The sequence below is a fragment of the Alligator sinensis genome, unplaced genomic scaffold, assembly GCF_000455745.1.
Source record: "Alligator sinensis unplaced genomic scaffold, ASM45574v1 scaffold1391_1, whole genome shotgun sequence".
NCBI classification, from domain to species: Eukaryota; Metazoa; Chordata; order Crocodylia; family Alligatoridae; genus Alligator; species Alligator sinensis.
In genome coordinates this window covers 477,120-483,758 of record NW_005842761.1, presented here as the reverse complement: position 1 = coordinate 483,758, position 6,639 = coordinate 477,120, and the positions used below count along the sequence as shown (strand labels likewise).

The window sequence follows — 6,639 nt, the reverse complement described above, 5'->3', positions numbered from 1 at the left end:
GGTCGGTCTGAGGCTATGGCCAGTAGCCCGGACCGTCAGGTGGGGTTTTTCCACGACGGAGTAGAGTTAGGCACGGAAGCGTATTGATTTTACAAAGAAAGCTTTACTTGCACTGCTGATGGTCACAGTGCAGGGAGGAAACTTGCTTGAGTTGCAGTTGCACACAAACAAACACAAGTGAGATCTCTTCTGAACCGAGATGAGTCGTCGATGTACAACTCCACGAGTGCTTCACACGGGGGATACGTCAAATTACACTATGACGGGGAGTGGCTAAGAGCTGATCAGGCCTCTATGTCCTCCTCCAAGACACACACGGAGTTTGCTAGGCTCCACAGCGCGCTCAGAGTTCCCCACGAGACGGTTGTGGAGTCCTCCAACTTGGGCGGAAACTGCTCTAACCTTTTGTACGGCTAGCGAGCCAATTGCTAGCCACGTAGGAATAATTTAGAATTGACCAATAGTGGGACACTAATTTGCATACGTGTGGCGGGAACTCTTTTGCACCGGGGATTTCTCTCTGCAGCTGAGAAATCCACCGCGCAAAGAAAGCTCCATGTGGCGGGAAAATTCCAATGTGCCGAGGCACTAAGAATCATTGGGTTATGACACCTGGAAAGGAGAAGCTCCAAGGCAACTCACTCCCTGCTCAAGCCCACCACCCCCATGTCCCTGCCCGCCCATGGCAGTTGAGCTGGGGTTGGTGACTGGTGGCTAATGGCTAGAGGACTGCCAGCCAGGTAAAAACTCAGGGCAATGAATTTGCCATAGAAAAACTCCCAACTCTGAGCATGTTTTATTATTTTTATTATAACCGTTGGCAGCTAAACAGAACATGGTAAAATATGAGATTTAATAGTAATAACTGGTGCATTGCATGAAGGGTTGAAATCTGAAGGGATTTTTCACAAATATTCAATAATTAGCAAGAGAAAGGAAGGTATCTTAGAGATTTTATCATTAGAGAATGAAGAAAACAAGGGGATTTTTTCTCTGTACCCAAGGATTAGACAAAACTAAAAAATTAGTCAAAATTTTGTAATGAAAGGAGAAAGAATTTTTTTTTTTTAGAAATTCATATGAATATACGTTGAACAATTTAAAAAGTCCTTGTTCCCACTCCTGCCTTTTGCTATTGACCCAGGCAGGAGGGAGCCCCTGGGGCAGGGAATAGATCTGGAAGAAGGTTCTTCAAAAGTTGCTTCTTGGGCAGAGTGACTTCCCTGTGACCAGTGTGAGGAGCAGAGAAAAAAGCCAGTCCATAACCATGCTGCTCAGGGAAGGAGCTGCCCTCACAATGTCCGGGAGTCTCGTCTGCAGTTTCTTGGACTCTGTTCTTTTAGAGCCTCATACAGATCCACTGAAATACATGTAAAAATGCCTTATTGACCTCACTGGGCTTCAGCACAGGCCATTTTAGCAGTTAATTTAGAAAAATCTCTGAACACTGAGACACTATTGAAATTGCAGACACCACTGATTAGGCTTTCCTGGTGATCTTCTACATCCTGCTTAAAATAATCACATTAATAATGCTAAACCTGCATTTTCACCTACCTTACCAGTCCAAAATAATATAAAGGATTTCTGTCAGTGTTGAACTTGTATTATCCAGAGAGATGGTGGAAGCTTGTGTGGCAGGCCACTGGCAGGCAAGTGCTCCTGTGCTGGGTCACCTGCCCCACTGCGCCTGGCCATCTTCCAGGCTTTGAATGCCCCCTTGGGGGTGCCTCACATCCAGCCGAGCCCCTTCCTGGAGCACACCTGCAAGGCTGGGGGAAATGCTGCCACCACCCAGCACCTGGACTGATCTTGGCCCTGTGCCCCCTGGGAAACACCGGCTTAGTAGTTCTTGAGGGCACTTGACCCACTGCAAGAACTTGGGGTGCTTCCCTTAGTCTGAAGCACAAATCAAGGTCTTCCTTAGTCAGCTGAACCATGGGGACCCCCAGGCATAATCTAGACCCTCTCCCAATAAGTCTCCCATGCTATGTACAGAGGAGAACTTTATTGATTACAGGGTTTGGAATAAGGCACAGGGTAGAGTAGTACCCAAGGAGGGCAGAGGGAACTACAGCAGCACAATAAAAATGTCTAGACTGCTTATTTGGAGTGGAGCTGTCTTCTGTCCTGTCTGCAATGTCAACACTGTGACACCCCCTTTAAAGAAAACATCCCGCATGCTGGCAGCTGAGCCAAGAAGGAGCTCTCTGGGGCGTGGGGGGCTACAGATGGCTGGGGAAACCAGAGATACAGAAGATCCAGGGTCTCAAAGCCAGAGGCTTGCCCCTTCGAATCCACTCCAGGGGCGGCTGCGGGGGTCCTTGGGGGGAAGGAGATGGAATAAGGCTTCTTCTTGGCGATTCTTGAGGAAGAGATTCCCCCTCAAAAGCGGTGGGATCTGTGACAGCAGGTCTCACCTCCATGATCCCTGACCTGTGTTTCCACAGCACATTTCCTTCCAGGGCAAGAGCTCCTCTAGACAGAGGTGGGTTTTTGACCCTCAGAAAACTGCTGTTCAAGCCTGCCCACAATAGTAGGACTGAAAAAGTGAAATGTGGATGGAGACTATGAGGCCAGAGCATTCTGCAGAAGGCTATATCACAGTATCATAGCACAAGGCTGTAATATCACTCTCAATCCCCTGCCCTGTCCAGGCACATCTCACATCACATAATGAAACCATGAAGAGAAGAAGCAATGACCTCCTACCTCCAGAGGAACACAAGGACGGCTGGGCTCATGTGCCTAGGATTCTCCTGAACGGGCAGGGGCTCTGAACACAGGGGTATGCATGGCACATGAGCTGCGTCTCAGAAACCCCAAGCACAACACCGTGCATTTCATACACTCACCTTTGCTTCTGCCTTTGTACGTCCACCTGGAAGGAAAAGGAACCACCACTTTCATCTTGTATTCAGCAAGGGGTCATGCCCAGTTGCCTGGGGCTGTGTTGCCCTGAAGAGGGACCCTTCTGCAGAGTCCCCATCTGTCCCCTATCACACAAGACTCCAACCTTGAAATTTCATTAGGACCATTTGCACATGTTCTCCTAGCAATCCTTCATGCCCCAAGCATTCAAAATAGCTGAGATAATTAATCTGCATCCCCAGAACAGAAAATTACCTCTTTCTTCAATCTTCTTTCTTCAAATATTTCTGAGGCCAAGGAGCTCTATTACCATGATGTCAATGTAGTGAGCACAGCTCCACTGCGATGATCCTTTCAAGGACAATGTTGTTATCCAAAAAACCCAGGAAGTCTTTAACAAGCTTGGAAATGCCATGCTCCCAAGAGACTCTCAAAAATGCCACCTTGAGATTAAGGGAGTTCATATTAAAATTAACTCAGCAAGCAGCATGGAGCAGACTGTATTCACTAGATAAGAAAGAGTAGAATAATACTCACAATGAGTCAGGCAAATGCTTTTCTGTCACATTGAGAGAGGATCAGTCATCAGTATCCCCCAAAAGGCAGTCACTACTTACCAAGGCATAGGGATCACATACTCTTAATTCTCTGTAAAGATTTTATGTTTCCTCCAAGTTTTACTCTCCCTAATTCTCCTTCCCTTGGTTCTCTCTAGGGCACCTGTCCAGCTGACAGGTGCAGACAAGGAATTGGCTGTGGTCTGATACCCTGGGGTGGGAACCTACCATGAACCCCCTGCTCTGTAGCTCTGCCAATGCTTCTCATACCTACACTGCCAGTCGGGACCTTGCTGCCTTTACTTTCCTTTGTGGTGTCAGGGCAGGGTAGTAGGTCTGCAGAAGTTGTGGAGACCCCGCCCCTGGGAGCCAAGTGTCTCCATGGTTTGCCATCCACCTGCTTCTCAAGGACACACACCTTTCTCTCCTCTCTCTGATGATGAACAAATGGTGAATCACAAGTTCCTGCCTCCATGCATTTCTGCCCCTGCTACCTGCCACTTTCCATAAATACGTGACCCAGACTCTTATCTTCCTACTGTCTGAGCTGTCTCCACAGCACGTTTCCTTCCAGGGGCAAGGAGTCTTGTGAGAGGGAGCAATTGTTTGTCTCAAAGAATGTGGGTCTTCAAACCTAGTCACAATATTGTTGTTGCTACTTACCCCTTCATTCCTCCAGGTAAGAGCCAATCTAAAAGTGGAAATAAGAGGAGAAAGACTTTTGCACCATGATAGCGATGATGACAAACAGAGGAGCAGGATGAAGGCTGGGCTCTTGTGCTGGGATTATCTCCCTGGCCAGGGTCTCTGAAGAACTGGGTGTGCATGAAGCCTGGGCTCGGCTCAGAAGCCCCTAGCACAACACCATGAATTTCATACACTTGCCTTTGCTTTTGCCTCTGTATGTCCACGTGGAAGAACTGGGAAACAAAATAATTAGATTTCAGTTGGCAAAGGCACCATACCCAGCGGTCTTGGGCTCTGTTGCACTCTGAACAGGGGGGTGCCCCCTTCATGCCTATCACTCTCCTCAGGGGGGCTGCTTCAGGAACCTTTCAGAATAGTTCCCCCCCCATCCCTATTGCCCTAGGCATGAATAAATCATTTCTTACGTGTTCCTTTCCCTGCTGACTGAGATCATTAACCTGCACCCTCAGAAGAGCAAACTCCCTCTCTCAAATCTCAGGAATAGTGTTTCAGACTAGCAATATCCCAAAGAGTTTCCTTAAGCCAGAGTTACTGTGCAAAGCTCAGATCCCAACTTTCATTGTGAAGATGCTTTCAAGAACACGGTTCTTTTAAAACAAAAATAAGAATGTGCCTGGAAATGCCTTGTTTTTAACAGGCTTTCAAGAACTTGATATTTTTTAACTTCATGAAATTCATGTTTAAGCTCCTTCAGCAAAAAAGTAGCCAAGCAAATTGGGGAGAAAGCACTCAATATGTCAGAAGGGCTGGTTGATGCCCACGACTAGAAGCACACGAACACGTTCACGTTACACTGAGAGGATCAGCCTTTGGAGAGTGACCGCACACAGGGCATACAACTCACTTTCCCATAATTTTTTGTAAAAATAATTAATCCTCTCCCAGAGTCCATCTTGCTAATTCTTCCCCTCTTTCTCCCCTTCCTGCTCTCTCACTAGGGCACGAGTCCAGGTGAAGGCTTAGCCACAAACATTGACCAGCAGCCGAGGACTCACCCCCTGGCTCATGGGTGGGACCCCCGTCAACCCTCTGCCCTGCAGTTCTGCCAAGGCTTGTCCTACACTGGCAGTCCACATCTTTGCTACCTTCACCTTCCTTCATGGTGTTACTGTTAGGGTGAAACAGCAAATCTGGGGAGGTTGTGGAGACCCCACACCTGGAAGTCAGGGACTGTGCAGAGTTAGAGGTCTCCTGCTTGTCAAGGACAAGCAGCCTGTTGCCTTCTTTCCCTCCCAATGAGTGTTTTGCTGATTATTTACAACATAGGCCACAGCCCATGTACTAGCCATGGCTGCCTGCCCCCTCCCCACAGACATTTAACTCAAGCTCTCACCTTCATGTCACTTGACCTGTGTTTCCATGGCATGTTTCCTTCCAGAGGCTGATTTCTGGCTCACATAAAACTGTTCTTCAAACTTGCCCACAAAAGTGGTAGTTAAGGGGAGAAAAGACCTTTTCATTATAACACAGAGAATGAACATGGGACCAGGGGGGTTGCAGAAGGTGGTATCACCATATCATAGCGCGAGGCTGTAATAACACCTCAATCCTGTGAACTTCCCGGCTATGTCTCCCCTCATGCAATTAAATCAATGAGGGACAAAGTGAATGGCTCCCACTTCCAAAGAAATACATAAATGTGCCTGATATTCTCCCACACAGGCAGGTGATCTGAACACAGGGGTGTACATGGGGTATGAACTGGGCCTCAAAAACCCCAAGAACAACCCCAAGAATTTCACACACACATTTTTTCCAGGCTTACAGGTTTTAGCCATTGTTGGTCTACAGGTATTCAGAATTCTGAGATATCTGATACAGGGGGGATATCTTTCATTAGACCAACTAAATAGTTGCAAAAAAATGTCTTTACTTTCAAGCTTTTGGGCTCATATACCCTTCCTTAGGCAAAGGAGAATGCACAGATTGAAACATTTCTCCCAGGTAGAAATGAAACTTCATATTGCACAAGAGAATAGAGAGATGTTATAGGTTCCCCTGGGTGGAAAAGTTCATTTTATGCAGATTAGGCTCAAATAAAGGTTGGAGCAGTCTGTTTACCTCCAAGGTGTCTGATGGCAAGCAGGGTGTGGAAATTTTCTTCCTTCATGGTAAGATGTTTTCTATTGCACAGGAGAGACAGTCAATGGGATGTATCTCCTGGCACACTCGCTCTTACTTTTGCCTCCATATGTCTGCATGAAAGGGAAGAGGAGCACAATGACATTCAGATCCCAACATTCAGATCCCAACAAAGATATGCCCAGTTATCTTAGACTATGTTACGCTATGAGCAGGTGGGAGATGGACACTTCAGTGGAGTCCTTTGTTGTCACTAATCACACAAAACTACTTAGGGAATTTCATCAGGAGCTTCAACTCTATCCACATAAAGATTTTTAATGTTGAAGTTTGTGTTCTCCCCTTCTCAGTCCAGGTACCATCTGCAGGGGCTGCCCTGTGCCTCCAGCTCTGGGAACTTTTCCAGTGTCCGGATTGGTAC

The 6,639-nt window shown here is 47.1% G+C and overlaps 1 long non-coding RNA gene across 2 annotated transcripts; it reads right to left on the bottom strand.

The window, feature by feature from the left end:
* Positions 1-799: 799 nt before the first annotated feature.
* LOC112552092 lies at positions 800-6,327 on the bottom strand. Of its 2 annotated transcripts, XR_003096449.1 has the most exons (4): positions 6,198-6,327; positions 5,470-5,551; positions 3,127-4,348; positions 800-1,360 (listed from the first exon to the last, which is right to left on the bottom strand). It is a non-coding gene; the product is annotated as an uncharacterized LOC112552092 (long non-coding RNA). The 2 variants fall into 2 exon arrangements; XR_003096448.1 differs by lacking the exon at positions 6,198-6,327 and having other exon boundaries at positions 5,470-6,170.
* Positions 6,328-6,639: the final 312 nt, after the last annotated feature.